At 40.8% G+C, this 16335-nt stretch overlaps 1 long non-coding RNA gene across 2 annotated transcripts; it reads left to right on the forward strand.

Moving 5' to 3' along the window:
* Positions 1-4395: 4395 nt before the first annotated feature.
* LOC126958376 (uncharacterized) lies at positions 4396-16190 on the forward strand. 2 transcript variants are annotated; one of them, XR_007727170.1, is made up of 3 exons: positions 4396-4465; positions 13924-14004; positions 15472-16190. It is a non-coding gene; the product is annotated as an uncharacterized LOC126958376 (long non-coding RNA). The 2 variants fall into 2 exon arrangements; XR_007727169.1 differs by lacking the exon at positions 4396-4465 and adding an exon at positions 7170-7291.
* The last annotated feature ends 145 nt before the right edge of the window (positions 16191-16335 follow it).

The following is a 16335-nucleotide window of genomic DNA, read 5'->3' on the forward strand; positions in this document are numbered from 1 at the left end:
AATGGAAAAAAAAAAGAAAGAAGGGGAAAGGAAAGGAAACTTGAAGGGGAAGGAAATTACAAAAAGGAAGTCTGCTGACTTTGTAAGGAAGGGGGTCATGAGTAAGTTCAGGCAGTTTTGTTTTGTTTCGGGTTTTTGCACCAGTGTTCCAGGTGTCGTAATCAGAGTGACTCATCTTGAATAAAGGCCAGATGAAGCCAAACCTGCTGGGTTACTTTCCCAGGAAACTGGGCACTGTTAATCACAAGATGTTTATGGTTGAGGAAATGAGTCAATGGAAAAAGGCATTCTTACTTTAAAAATGGGTTTCTTGGATGGCATGGTGGCTCACACCCGTAATCCTGGCACTTCGGGAGGCCAAGGCAGGTAGATTGCTTGATCTCAGGAGTTCCAGACCAGCCATGGGCAATGTCAGGCCTCTGAGCCCAAGTCGGCACGTACAAGTATCCAGATGGCCTGAAGCAACTGAAGAATCACAAAAGAAGTGAAAATGGCCGATTACTGCCTTAACTGATGACATTACTTTGTGAAAGTCCTTCTCCTGGCTCAGAAGCTCCCCCACTGAGCACCTTGTGACCCCTGCCCCTGCCCGCTAGAGAACAACCCCCTTTGACTGTAATTTTCCACTACCCACCCAAATCCGGTGAAACAGCCCCACCCCTATCTCCCTTTGCTGACTCTTTTCAAACTCAGCCCACCTACACCCAGGTGATTAAAAAACTTTATTGCTCACGCAAAGCTTGTTGGTGGTCTCTTCAAACGGACATGCATGACAGGCAACACGGTGAAACCCTGTCTCTATATAAAAATAAAAATAAAAATTAGCTGGGTGTGGAGACTGAGGTGGGAGAATCCAGGAGGATCGAAGAGGATTGAGTCCAGGAGGTGGAGGCTGCAGTGAGCCTAGATCACGCCACAGCACTCCAGCCTGGGTGACAAGAGTGAAATCCCGTCTTAAAAAAAAAGGCTGGGGGGAGGGGGTGATGGATGGGAGGGTTTCTTGCGGTGGTGAAGGTGTAAGCAAATAAATAAATAAAAATAAAAATGGGTTTCACTTTAAAGGTAATACTACACTCATAAATGCTTGCTGAAATCAATAGTTACACCAGAGAATAACAGTACTAGTAGCCTGTCACAACTTGATTGTAAGCCTTTATAATAAAGTAAACTATTCTTAACCTTAATATCCTATATAAGCAAGCATTACATTTAAGGTAGGGGCATTCCTCCTCTTGCTCTCTGAGGATGTCCTACTCTGTAATAGAGTAGTTTCTAATGAACTGTTTTAACTGTACTGTACTCTGTGCCCTGTCCTTAATTCTTTCTTGCCCAAGATCGAAGAACCTGCTCTTGAGGTCTGGGACAGGAATCCTTTTCCAGTAAAACCGGTAGTTGAAACCACTCCCTGCTCCACCTCTGACTTCCTTTTTTGTTCTGAGAGAGGATCTGTAAAACACTAGCAGTTCTGAGGAAGAGTGAGCCCTAGGGAGGGAAGTGCTCAGTGGCCTTGTGCTAGCTCGCGTTCTCGAAGTCAGCCTCACTCCACACACTGGCCTTTTCCTGATCCCTTTCGGGTCTGAGACTGGGCAGTGGTCAGATACTGCCATGAGTAGATGGGAGTGGAAATACTCAGAGCTGAGGAGGAGGCGGGAGAAGGGGAGCCCAAACTTTCAAACAATTGTCATGATGTGATATTTCAACTTGAGATAGTGGCGAAATAAATTTTAGTGGGAACTGCGTTCAATCCAAATGACAAAATCTCTAAAGTCTGAAGAAGACATATCAGCTAAACTGGTAGCTTCTAATCTTTTAATCATCATGGGTCCTTTTTTCTTTCCTTTTTTTAAATAAAATTTTAAAAATTCCTTCCCAAGTAACTGGGACTATAGGTGGGCACCACCATACCCAGCTAATTTTTTAATTTTTTGTAGAGATGTAGAGATGGGGTTGCCCAACCTATTGGACTCTTTTTATTATTCCCAGTCCCCATAGGCCCCTATAAATATTTGTTAAGAAATAGTTGTAACTTAACAAATGTATTTGGGGGACCATGTCCAAAAAAGCCAGATGGCCACCCAGAAAGGGTTTCGAGAGGTGGAGGTCGCACAATTATCCAAGATACATTAGATCCTATCCTCAATTTACAGGGACAAACTTGATCTTATCTGAGTTTTTCAGTTTCTTTTTTTTGAGACAGAGTCTCACTCTTGTTGCCCAGGTTGGAGTACAGTGGCGTGATGTCAGCTCACTGCAAACTCCGCCTCTCGGGTTCAAGCTTCCCCTGCCTCAGCCTCTCAAGTAGCTGGGATTACAGGCACCCGCCACCACACCTGGCTAATTTTTGTATTTTTAGTAGAGATGGAGTTTCACCATTTTGGCCAGGGTGATCTCGAACTCTGGACCTCAGGTGATCTGCCTGCCTTGGCCTCCCAAAGTGCTGGGATTATAGGCATGAGCCACTGTGTCCGGCAAGTTTTTCAGTTTCATGCGACTGACTCACACCAATCAATCCCCAATTAAAATTATGAACAAGATCTACACTGAAAAATATGTGCAGTGAAAATAAACTTGCCCCATACATTCTCTCTCTGACTCAAGTGGGAGACCAAACCTCAAAGAGATGATTGCTTGGTAAGTATCAGTGGTCAGCAGTGTCACAGTTCCTTCAGGCCAGGATAAGTTTGGGAAAATATTTCTGACTTGAAATTAAGAACTGAGCTACTGTCTTATTCCTGGACAATGATGGCTTAGTAGAAAGCAATTCTCATAATTTAGAATTTCCCTTTCCAATTTCCAAACTCTCCTATCTCCTTCTTAAAATACAGTAGCATGCTTGTTGATTTGTATTCTTTTATACTCCACCTTGTTCCAAGATAGGATTAAAGTCAGCTTGCAAAACTGTGTGCAATAAATAATAACATGAATCAAATTTAGGTGGGAGAAAAGAGGCAGGATACAACTTGATTGATTATGCCATCATTGTATGGAGGCTGAAATCGTTACGCTTCCTGAAGCTGGCATTTTGGTTCCCAGAGCTGAAGTCTGTAAGTCCTTAGCCCTAGTTGACAGATGAGAAGTTTTGATGGTTTAATTCTACAAATGGTGACTACTATTTACCAAATGCTGGTTTGACCTGATTTAATTCTCAGGTGGTACTAATAATTTCAACTGTTGAAGAAATTTTGCCATTTAATATTCATACCTACGAATTACCACTTTATTTTCCCATTTGTATTAATAAAAATGAATAAATGAATAAAACTTACCAAAAAAGAGTTTTTAATAAGAATGAGATGACCACAATGGTTTGAATAGTTCAAATAAACTTAGTTTTAGTTGGTATGTTGTAGCCTCATTCAGAGTAAATGTGTGGTTTCCAGTAAGATGCCTGACATGTTAAAATTAGCTCACAGACCTTCATTTTTACATTTGACGCCTAGAAACAATCTTGAAAGGACAGCCAACAACCATACGAAAAACAAAATAGAAACCACCTAAGTCAAGAAGGTAGACACAAATGCCCCTCAATTTGCAAATAGATATTTCCCCTGCACCAAGAATCACCCCATGGGAGGAGCAACTGAGTTAAAATTTCAGGATGAAAGGGTTTGCTTTCTCTTCATGAAACTGTGTCTAGTGCTGTAGTCAGGTAATGATGATGATCAAGGTAATATTAGCGATCCAAGGAGCAGAGGCTTTTTCCATACAGAGCTAGTATACCCTGGTAGGGCCACCAGGTGGACAAGCCAGTCCATCTGCACGATGCTACTAAATGGTGGGTCACAGAACCAAAGAAAGGAACAACTCGCCAGAAGAATCTCTGCCTTTTCTGAACCTTTTTTTTTTTTTTTTTTTAATTGAGATGGAGTCTCGCTCTGTCGCCTGGCTAGAGGGCAGTGGGGCGATCTCGGTTCACTGCAACCTCTGCCTCCCGGGTTCAAGCCATTCTCCTGCCTCAGCCTCCCGAGTAGCTGGGACTACAGGTGCCCGCCACCACGTCTGGCTAATTTTTTGTATTTTTAGTGGAGACAGGGTTTCACCATGTCAGCCAGGATGGTCTCGATCTCCTGACCTCAAGATCCCCCTGCCTCGGCCTCCCAAAGCACTGGGATTACAGGCGTGAGCCACCGCGCTCGGCCAGAACTTTTTTGAGTTCACAGACTAAGTTCACTTGGGATGGCAGATACTGGCTCATATGGTTTGGCTGTGTGTCCCCACCCAAATCTCATCTTGAATTGTACTCCCATAATTCCCACATGTTGTGGGAGGGACCTGGTAGGAGATAATTTGAATCATCGGGTGGTTTCCCCCATACTGTTCTCGTGGTCGTAAGTCTCACGAGATCTGATGGTTTTATCAGGGGTTTCTACTTTTGCATCTTCCTCATTCTTTGTTGCCTCCGCCAAGTAAGAAGTGCCTTTCACCCTCTGCCATGATTGTGAGACCTCCGCAGCCATGTGGAACTGTAAGTCAAATTAAACCTCCTTTTCTTCCCAGTCTCTGGTATGTCTTTATCAGCATCGTGAAAACAGACTGATACACTGGCACAGAAGTTAGCACAGAAGAGTTGTTCATAAAGGTTTGGTGAAAGAGAGAGGAAAGGAGAGGAAAGGGAAGGAAGGAAATAGGGAAGAAGGGAGGCAGGGAGCCCTGAGCAGTGCATGGAGGTCAGCAGTTAAGATTAGCTCAGCAAAGGAAGAGTCCTGGGCTCCCCTGAGAGATGACCTCTGACAGGCTTCCAGGTTCCCGTGCTCTTTGAGAGAGTCTTTCTTATTCCCTTACCCAGTATACAGGTACTTTGGCCTGGCCTGGCCTGGCTGGCCAGATATGCAGTTGAGGTTTTACCTTCAAAGATGGCGGCTAGAGAAATAAGAAAAGGGAAAGCATTTAGAATCCATAATAAACCGTACTGATAAGTAACACACATGTAGATCTTATGAATTAATGTTGATCTTCTTAGGTAAGACCTTCATAATGCCAATGCTGTTATGTTAGAGAATGTCCTTATTCTTAGAGATGCATGCCAATATATTCAAAAGTGGACTGATAGGCAAATTGTCTGCAGCAGTTTACTTTCAAATGGCTCAGGAGAAAACAAATGTATGGAGCAAATTATTGACTATTGATGGTTTAGGTGAGAGGTACACTAGTGTTCGTTTATATCCTTTCTAGTTTTCTGTAAACCTAAAGATATTCCAAGTTAAAAGTTCAGGACAAATGGACATTAGAAATTTTCCCTAAAATGTATAAAATCCGTAGTAAGCACACCTAACTGGTAACAGTGCTTGCTTATCTTGGCTGAGAGGATAAGGGGTTCTTCCTTGCTTTTTGGTGCTTGTGCATGTGTGTTTAAGGCCACAGCTAGGACCTTTCTTTCTGCCCCTCTGGCCTCTTTCACTGCACCAAACCACCTGCTAATCCCCCTAAGAACCACGTTTCTCAACAAGTGTTTCTATGCCTATCAGTAGCCCCACATGCTTCTTCCCCACAAACCCTTTCCTCATAAACCATTGCCCACACAAAACACACCCCCTTTAAACTGCTGTTCTGGAACAAATGGCTTTCTTCTCTACTGAGTGCACCTCTGCCCAAGGCTTCCACCCACAAACGGTTCTTTCTCTAAAGTTCCTGTGTAACCCTACCCCACCCATCCTCTCTGAATCATTGCCTCAATCCCCTGAGGTCTATCTTGCTGCAAATTGAATTCCTGCTGGTGTTGAACCGGAAGATTTCTCAGTTTGGTAAGCTAAAGAGTTGCCCTTCCCTGACAGATGAAGCAGTGAATTGCTTCCACTTTTGTCTAGGATCAGGCACAGACCTTACTGTTTCTGCCCTAGCACCCCAGCTCCTCAGGTCCCACTTGAGTGGCGTCAAGCAGAAGTGGACATGCATGGATAGGTATATAATTATTGAAACATGAAAGCACAGTGTAACATCTCACTCTCCTTCTGTAGAACTAGAGTGTTGTGGAACTGTAATTGTTGCTATTCAGGTTTTCGCAGATAAAATGTCTTGAAAAGAATTTTAGAGGTCATAAGGTCAAATATTTCTGTCTACAGCCTTGTCAAATACTCCTCTAGCTCCTATTTCAACATTTCAGGAATGTAACATAATAATGTCTTTTTTGTAGAGCTCTTTTTCTAATATTGAGTGGGATCTCCTGTCCTAGTCAACTCTCCAAAGTTACACAGAATAAATTTGATTCTTCTATATAAATAATGTTTAAAAATAATATAAGGCCGGGTATGTTGGCTCATACCTATAATCCCAATACTTTAGGAGGCCGAGGTGCTAGGATCACTTGAGGCCAGGAATTCGAGATCAGTCTGGGTAACATAGCAAGACCTTGTTTCTACAAAAAAATATTGTTTTAAGTAGCTGGGTGTGGTGGTATGTGCCTGTAGTCCCAGCTACTCAGGAGTTTGAGGCAAGAGGATTGCTTGAGCCTTGGAGTTCAAGGATGCAGAGAGCTATGATCATACTACTGCATTCCACGGAGCCTGGGTAACAGATCAAGATTCTATCTCTTAAAAAAATGATGATGATAGTATTAGTAGAAGACAGTTCTTCGCTACCTTCTTTCATCTTCTGTTTACCACCAAACTTAACTACTCTCTGACTTTTCATTCAACCTAAACGTGATGCCTTTTTACGCATTCTCCATCCCCATCTCTATACGTAGATCCAATGGTATGGAGACAAAAGTCCTGAGCCTGAAGGAATAGCTTAGCTATTCCTTTGCTGTGTGATGTTGGAAAAGTCAGATAACCTTTCTCTAAGCCTTTTTAAATCAGAAAAATGAAAATGAGAATAATATCAATGATACTTGCTCAAGGGTCTCAATAAGTATCACAACTAAAAGGACCAAAAAATGTAAAATATTTTGTAAACTATAAAGCACTATGTACATATTACCTGCTGTGACTATTCACATTAAAAGTCCAGTCTCAGCATGAGTGTCTCCCTTCTTCCCAGCATAAATTAGGTCCTTCTATACTAGGTTTTTTTGGTAAAATGTAGCCACACACATTGGAATTCAGCATCAATGGCTCTTATGGAATGATAGTGAATGGCAGTGATTACTCTGGAAAAATCAGTCTATTCATAATGACAATGGTTCAGACTAGTTTGTTTTATTGCTATTGTTTTGTCTTGTTTTTTAGAGAGGGACAGGGTCTTGCTTTGTCACCCAAGCTGGAGAGCAGTGGCATGATCATTGCTCACTGTAACCTGGAACTCCTGGGCTCAAGTGATCCTCCTGCCTCAGACTCCCAAGTAGGTGAAACTACAGGTGTGTGCCATTACAATCAGCTTTTTAAAAAAATTTGTGTAGAAACAGGGTCTTGCTAGTTGTCCGGGTTGGTATCAAACTTCTAACCTCAAGTGATCCTCCCACCTTAGCCTCCCAAAGGGTTGGAATTATCGGCATGAGCCACTGCACCTGGCCTAGTTTTTTGTCTGTTTGTTTTTAATGCTTCAATATAACAGCTACATCTTCCTTCTGTACTAGCCATTCTTTTACACTCAATCAGCTTTATAGTTGCTCCCTCCCCTGCAGGGCTCATAGCCTGCCATGTTAGGAATTGTATCCCACAAAGTCTGGAGCCTTTGGGGTCTCTAAGCAAGAATTTAGCACTGAGGCTCTGGAGAGGAAGGGCTGAACTTTCTTTAACATATTTAAAGAGTTTGCTAAAAAGTCTTTACCCTGCGGGGATCACCTTGCAGAGTTTTTCTTTGTTGTTGTTGTTGTTTTTAATTTCCTAGCTCTGCTGCCATCTTATGGACAGCTATCAAGTCAAAACCAATCTCCTATCTTAGACCAATTTCCTTCTATTGGCAAGATTCCCTATCACACAACACAAGTGTAACTGTACTATAAGCAAGCCATAGGGTATTATATCAATAATCAGTAAAGGTGCCATTTAACTCTCAGACTATGGTACAGGCCATCTTCTCTTCAAATCACACCCAAGTCCCAGTTGGCTTCTTTCCAGTTCAAAATGCCTCCCATCATTTTTTAAAAAAGGGAAAAAAACCTTCCCCTGAACCCATATCCTTTCCCCCAGCTACCACTTCCCTTTAGAGCAATTTTCATTGTTTTCGCTTGCTGCCTCTATTTCCTCATCTCTCATTCTTTCTGGTGTCTGCTCTAATAAATATATCATCTTTGTTACCCCACTGAGACTACTTGTCAAGGTCAGCAGTGACCTTGATCAGTCTCTTTCTTCACTTTCCCTCCAAAGCATCCTACTTCTTGGTTTTCCTTCTACCTCATTAATGTCTCCTCAGACCCATTTGCTAGATCCTTCTGCTTCTCCTGACTTCTGTCCTGAAGTGATATCATCCAGATCATTTGGTTTAAATGCCACCTATGTGCTAATGACTTCCAAATGTATTTATCTAGCTTAAATCTCTTCCCTTGGACCCGAACTCATATACCTGACTGTGTAATCCACGTGTCCATCTGGAGGTCTAGCTTTTCAAATGTGACAGCAGTAAAAGAAACTTTTGACTATCATGCCAAAACTGCTCCTCTGTTAACGATATCTTGGTAAATGGCAACTCCATTCACCCAGTAGGTCAAGCTAAAAACTTAGGAACCTTTCTAAATTCCTCTTTTTTACTCATACTTTATTTTCTATATGTCTATAGAAATAAGGTAGGTCTTTTATATATATATTCTATATATATATAGAATATGTAAATTATATATCTATATAAATATAGGTAAGTCCTATCTGCTCTATCTTCAAATATCTCCAGAATCCAACCTCCTCTTACTGAAGCAGCATCATTCATCTAAGGTAATACCCGAGGTTTGCTGCCTCACGCCAAGGAAATCAAGGATGTGGACACACAAGGAATGAGGTTAAAAGCGGAGGTTTAATAGGCAAAAGAAAGAGAAGAGCTCTCTGTGCAGAGAGGAGTCCTGGGGAAAATGGACTGCCACTTCCACAGTGAAATGCAAGAGGTTTTATAGATGAGCTTGAGGAGGCAGTATCTCATTTACACAGGGCATGAACGATTGGTTGGACCAGGTATGCCATTCGCATAGCACTCAAAGAAGCTGGCTGCCCCACCCTAATCTTTTATTATTTGGATGGGTTTTTTACCTGGCCATTGCCATGTTGCCTGATTCTTTACTGTGCACGTGGTGACAAAGAAAAGGGAAGATGGAGCCTCCATGTTGAACATTCCTGGTCCTCAGGTAGCCCTTTTCTATTGGCACAGCAGCCAGCATTCACCTGTGCAAACTTCCAGCTTGCTTATCTATGTCTGCAGCTCAATTTTTCAGGCCGCTTTTTGTTAGAAAAGAAACGATTTGGGGGTTGCTTTTAGTTAAAAAAGGAAACCTTGCCAAGGACTCTTGCCCTCACCATCTGCATAAATAATTTCTTCTAGTTCCTTTATCATTTGTCATGTGTGTCTGTGTGAAGAGACCACCAAACAGGCTTTGTGTGAGCAACATGGCTGTTTATTTCACCTGGGTGCAGGCGGGCTGAGTCCAAAAAGAGAGTCAGCGAAGGGAGATAAGGGTGGGGCCGTTTTATAGGGTTTGGGTAGGTAAAGGAAAATTACAGTCAAAGGGGGATTGTTTCTGGCGGGCAGGAGTGGGGGTTACAAGGTGCTCAGTGGGGGAGCTTTTTGAGCCAGGATGAGCCAGGAAAAGGAATTTCACAAGATAATATCATCACTTAAGGCAAAGACTGGCCATTTTCACTTCTTTTGTGGTGGAATGTCATCGGTTAAGGTGAGGCAGGGCATTTGCACTTCTTTTGTGATTCTTCAGTTACTTCAGGCCATCTGGGCATACAAGTGCAAGTCACAGGGGATGCAACAGCTTGGCTTGGGCTCAGAGGCCTGACATCATTGCCATCACTGGTTCAAGCCTAAACCAGCTTTTACCCTAATCTACCTCCAAGGTCTCCTAACCAATCACCCAGTTTTTGCTTAATATTATTGATTTTCTATAAAGCAGCCAGTGAGGTTTTCTTTTTTAAAAAAGTAAATTGGTTAAAAATCATTTCAATGACCTTCTTTCATGCTCAAAATAAAACCTAAACTTGCCTACATCTCCAATCTTGTCTACTACCACCATTTCCCTTGTTCAGTCTACTCTAATAGTTGACCATCTGTTACTGCTAAATTGTTAAGTTCCCTGAAAACTTGTATGTTTGCTTTACCTTCTGCTTGCACACTCTTCTCTAATCACTACATCGTTCACGCCCTCATTTACTCAGGTCTCTGCTCAACTGCCAGCTCCTTGGAGAGGCCTTCCCTGAACCAACCTATTTGAAATCACTCACACTTTTATCACTTTTTTTTAAAAAAGCAGCCTTAGTGAGCTGTATTTCATGTATCATAAAACTTACTTGTTTCAACTACAAAATTCAATGATTGTTAGGAATTTTATTCAGTGTTGCAACAATCATGTAGATCAGTTTTGGGACATTTTTATCCCTTAAATGAGATCTCTATGCCCATTTATATTAATCCCCATCTCAACCCTAAGCCCCAAAAAACCATTAATCTACTTTCTGTCTCTATAAATTTTTCTGGATGTTTCATATAAGTAGAATCATGTAATGCAGATTTGTATCTGGATTTTTTTATTTAGCATGTTCTTGAGGTTCATCCATGACATAGCATGTGTCAGTAGTTTGTTCTTTTTTATTAACAAATAGTGTACCATTGTATTGATGTACATTTTTTTTTTCTTTTTCTTTTTTTTGAGACAGGAGTCTCACTCTGTCACCCAGGCTGGAGTGCAGTGGCATGATCGCAGCTCACTGCAGCCTTCATCTCCCTGGTTCAAGTGATTCTCATGCTTCAGCCCCTGAGTAGCTGGGATTACAGGTGCATGCCACCATGCCTGGCTAATTTTTGTATTTTTAGTAGAGACAGGGTTTTGCTGTGTTGGCCAGGCTGGTCTTACACTCCTGGCCTCAAGTGATCCATCTGCCCCAGCCTCCCAAAGTGCTGGGATTATAGGCACAAGCCACCACACCCGGCCTAGATATACATTTTTTTTAAAATCCATTTACCAGTTGATGGGCATTTAGGATGTTTCCAGTCTTTATTATTTTAAAAGTTGCTGTGGACATTTGTGTATGTTTGTGTGGTTATATTCTTATTTCTCTTAGGCAGACAGCTACAAGTAGAATTGCTGGGTCGTATGGTAGTTTTGTGCTTTGCCTTCTGAGAAACTGACAAATTGTTTTCCAACTGGCTACACCATTTTACATTTCTACCAGAAAATGGAAATTCCACAATTTAAAAAGATTCTTGTTTTTCTGCATCCTCACCAACATTTGTTAATGTGTGTCTTATTTATTATAGTCATTTTAGTGAGTGTGAAGTGGAATCTCATTGTAGTTTTAATTTGCCTTTCCTTCCTCTATTACCTTCCATCCTCTTTATTTTTTTCCTTAACACTTATTATTACCTTAGGTTTTTAAAAACATTTATATTTATTGGTTGTCTGACTCCCCTAATTTAATGTAAATACCATGAAGGCAGAAATATTGTCTTGTTCTTCTCCATATCCCTAACCCCTAGAACGTTTGTTGAGTAAGCAAGTAAACATATCCTCCTCATGTGTTCATCTCTTCTTGTTCAGCAGCCTAGAAAGATACACTTCATAGGTGCCCTGTCTGGAACATTGAGAAGCTGAAAAGCTCAGCTTCTTCCAGGTTTCATGCAGATGACAGTTTATAAATTGTCAGTTTTGGTTTTTGCGTATATGCATATATGTATACATATGTTTGTGTATGTATATGCACACACACATAGACATACACACACATCCTGACATTTCTATATGAGGCTTAATGCATCTGATTATCAAAAGGATAAAGTTCAAAGCAAATGCAGAAAAAAAATGAATGAATGTAAGTGCAATACAGAGTTGTCAAGTAAATGTTATGGTTATCTAGAAACTGAATGGCCATTACATTTACAAATGTCAATACTAGGTACAGATTGATAGCAAGACCTGACACAATGTCACTTGAATAAATCAAACAAGGTTATTTATCCAAAGGGCATGGCATAAAGTCAGCTCAGTCAGAAAAGTGAACACATTTTCCAATTCAGACAGAAGTACATCTTGACTCCAACATCTTCACCAAAAGTGTGCATTGTTACGGAAAACTCCTAAATGAGTGAGAAGACTCCACAGAAATTTAGTCTCTCTCGATACAGCCTATCTGTGCTCGTAAACAAGGGTGAATCTGCCTAGAACCCCTCCTTGGGCAGAGGTATCTCATGTGTCTAAGGGTTATATAATGACAGTACTATCGCTGGGTCTTAGAGAACAGTTTGGTTCTCTAAGGCATCTCTCTCAGCATATCCTGGTCTGAGAACATTCTTGCACTCAGTATTGTGGAACTGAAGCAGGGATCAGTTTCCTATATCTTTGAGAGACCAGCTAACAAGCCTTCGATCTTTGAGAGACCAGCTAACAGCCATAGGGTGTATCCTGAAGTGAAGAGTCTGTAGATAACAAATAGTTAAGAAGCTGGACAACCATAAAGAATGGCAGATTGACAGAAAATATCCAAAATTACTCTTACCATAATTCTGTCTTTTTTAATACTAGCCGTTTCTATTTGTGAGGGGGAGGGGAATTTGGCAAAGTAAGCATCGAAGAAAATCTAATGACCTGCCTGCCTAAAAAATTTCAGGCATAACTCAATTTTGCTTTTCAGGGACTTTACTGACTCCATAACATCTTATCTATGATGTCCAGAGTAAGAGCTTTCCCACTGCAAAACAACCGTATGAAAAACAACTACTGTGCCAAATGTCAAGTTTATTCCTTTGATCACAATTAAATAATTTTCATACTTTGATGACATTAGTGGAACAGTAACAATGGTGGTAGCTATGTATTATTATTTTGGGGGAGACGACACAGGCAGACAATAATAAAGATTAATACTGTGAACCAGAATTGACCTTAAACAATCTCTGACAGATAAAAGAATAGTTAATAGAACTAGATCAGGTCAGGCTACACAAGACAAGTACTATATTCTACTAACCTTTTATTATAAATTACAACAGGAGCTTAGATAGAAACAGTTCAAATAAAAGAGGAAAAGGGAAAACCAAGGCCAAAATCAAGTAGCTAGCAAGTGAAACTGTGTTTTAAAAAGAGTAACAGCAAAAAGAGGAAGAGAACAAGAAAAAAAAAAAAAAAAACATTGGCAAGTGAGATAAAATAAAAGCTTTCTAGAATGAACAAACAGACTCAGAATGAACGTGAGTGTAAAAGCACAGTGGAGGGGTACGGGTTCTTTGACCTGAAAACAAGAGAGCAAATTCAGATTAATCCAGAAGAATATCAACTCTAATTTATGCCAAACTAAAAGACAAATTGATTAAAGACAGGAAAATGTCTATTTTTATTAAAATCCAAATTTACAATAACAGAAAAACCAAGCAGATAACCAGTGTTTGTTCAAAGGCGTCCCTTAGAAACAAAACATTATTATGAAAATCAGGGGCCTATTTGCAAGAAAAAAAAGGCAACACAAATCTAAGCCAAATCGAATTCGGCAGAAGGCACAGCACAAAATGAATAGCTGTCTTCTTCCCACCTTCTTGCTTTAAAGGAGCAGCAGGTGGCATTATCTCTTTGTGTCTATTCCTATTAGTAATCAACGAACGAACTGAGAAGTGGCGAAAAAATTAAGACCATATTCTTCCTTTGCTTCTAAAAAACTGGAGGTGACAGACACATATCCTTGGCAGCATTGATATAAGTCATCAAGAAAGCACACTAACTCACTGATGTGAAAAGATCTCCAAGATACGTTCAAATAAAATAGCAAGATACAGAAAATATATATAACATACTAAGTACTGTTTATAACAAGAGAAGAAAAATAGAATTTGTATTTGTTTATGTTTATATAGATCCTGGAAGAATGCAAAAGAAACTAATAACGCTGGTTACCAGTGGGTAAGGAAGGAAGGGCGTATGAGAACCGGATGGAGGTGAGAGTTCTCACTAAACACATTTTATGTTGCTTAATTTTTGAACTATGTGATTATATACCTATTCACAATTTTATATTAAAAAGAAACTATTGACTTAAGTGTGTATTTTCATCTCTAAGTTGTTTGCACTTTTGCCTTTACATTTTACTTTATAACAGCTTAGTCTTTTTTTTTGGTGACAGTCTTGCTCTGTCACCTAGGCTGGAGTGCAGTGGTATGATCACAGCTCACTACAGCCTCGATATCCCAGGCTCAAGCTAGCCTCCTATCTCAGCCTCCCGAATAGCAGGGACTATAGGTGTGCAACACCATGCCCAGCTAATTTTTAAGTTTTTTATAGAAACAGGGTCTCACTATGTTGCCTAGGCTTATCTCAAAAAGTGCTGGGATTACAGGCATGAGCCACTGTGCCTGGCTAATTTACTCTTTTTTATTTTATTTTATCTTTATCTTTCGAGACAAAGTCTTGCTCTGTCACCCAGGCTGGAGTGCAGTGGCGCCATCTCGGCTCACTGCAAGCTCCACCTCCTGGGTTCACGCCATTCTCCTGCCTCAGCCTCCTGAGTAGCTGGGACTACAGGTACCCACCACCATGCCCAGCTAATTTTTTGTATTTTTAGTAGAGACGGGGTTTTACCGTGTTAGCCAGGATGGTCTCGATCTCCTGACCTGCCCGCCTTAGCCTCCCAAAGTGTTGGGATTACAGGCGTGAGCCACCGTGCCCGGCCAAGTTTATTCTTTAAAATGCTACAGAAGACCCCAACCTGACTAAAAATTAAATACTTAACACCAACCATTATGCTATTCTATACGGTTAATTTTGGGTGAAAGTAATTCTACTATCAAAACAAGCCTCTCTTTTAGTCAGGCTTCTAGCCACCAAAATGCTATAGTGCAATTTTCACCTACCAGTCCTTAGTTTAAAAACTGTCAATGACTGGCCATCTTGCTTAGAAAATAAGGTCTTACTCTTTTGTTTTGTTCTGCTTTTTAGAGAACAGGGTCTCGCTCTGTTGCTGAGGCTGGAGTGCAGTGGCTCCATCATGGCTCACTGAAGGCTCAGCCTCCCCAACTCAAGCAATCCTCCCACCTCAGCCTCCCAAGTGGCTGGGACCATAGGCATCCACCACCACATCCAGCTAATTTTTGTATTTTTTGTAGAGACAAGGTTTCCCCATTTGCCCAGGCTGGTCTTGAACTTGGTCTTGAACTCCTGGGCTCAAGCGATCTGCCCAACTTGGCCTCCCAAAGTGCTGAGATACAGGTGTGAGCCACTGTGCCTGGCCCTAAGGTCCTACTCTTGAGCCTGGAATCAGAGCTCCTCTCTACCCTACTGCCCATACTCCCATTTATTTCTTCATTTTAACTATTTCAATTTGTTAAATGATTAAACATTTCTGGATTCATCTGTATGTAATGCTCTCTGCTATGTCCTCTTAACCTACCTTTTTTTTTTTTTCAAAGGTGGAGTCTTACTCTCTCACTTAGAGTGCAGTGCCGCAATGACAAAGCCCACTCCAGCTTCAAACTCCTGTGCTCAAGTAAATCTCTCACCTAGTATGTGTGATTATAGGCATGAGCTACCATGCCTGGCATTTCTGTAAGGCCTAAATAATGTCTCAACAATCCTTTCCTACTCCCCAACTCTGGTGATGGTCCTCTTCTCTGAGTTCTGTAGCACATACCATCATTGACACTTAGCATACGCTACTTTTCACACATTACTGTATTCCTTTTTTAAAAAATTAGGCCCTCTTCCTCAGTTCAGTCAAAAAAGCTGATTCTAAACAATGACAATATAACATTTGAAGAGACTAGTAATAGTCTTTAGTAGCTGTAAAGGACTCAAATAACTCAGCCTAGTTATTTCTTTTTCATGCATACATCTTATCTCACATCTAGACTACAGGCACTTCATCTTATACCAACTTACATTTTGGTTTTTAGGACAATGTTCTCTACATTAATACATGATTAATGAATACTTATTGATGCTAATAAAGATGATCATGATAAGGTCAAGAAAACAAGCCTGACTTCAATGTGTTTGGACATCTACCATAAGATTCAGTAAAATCAATCTCTTTTGCAGGCATTCTGCAGGCCCCTCCAGAAACGAATGGTATCATCACCAGTTTTTTTCAAGAATGTCTTTTCTCTGGGAAGCTCTCCCACACCTACTTCCCTTCACTGTGTGCTGGTATCCTACAATCCTAAACTGATACATTCAGCTTTGGCTGGACTGGTTGGCTTTTTAAAATCAGACACTTGATGAACAAAATGTGGTGTATCCATGCCATAGAATATTACTTGGTCACAAAAAGGAAT

This window comes from Macaca thibetana, chromosome 7 (assembly GCF_024542745.1).
Source record: "Macaca thibetana thibetana isolate TM-01 chromosome 7, ASM2454274v1, whole genome shotgun sequence".
Lineage (NCBI taxonomy): Eukaryota > Metazoa > Chordata > Mammalia > Primates > Cercopithecidae > Macaca > Macaca thibetana.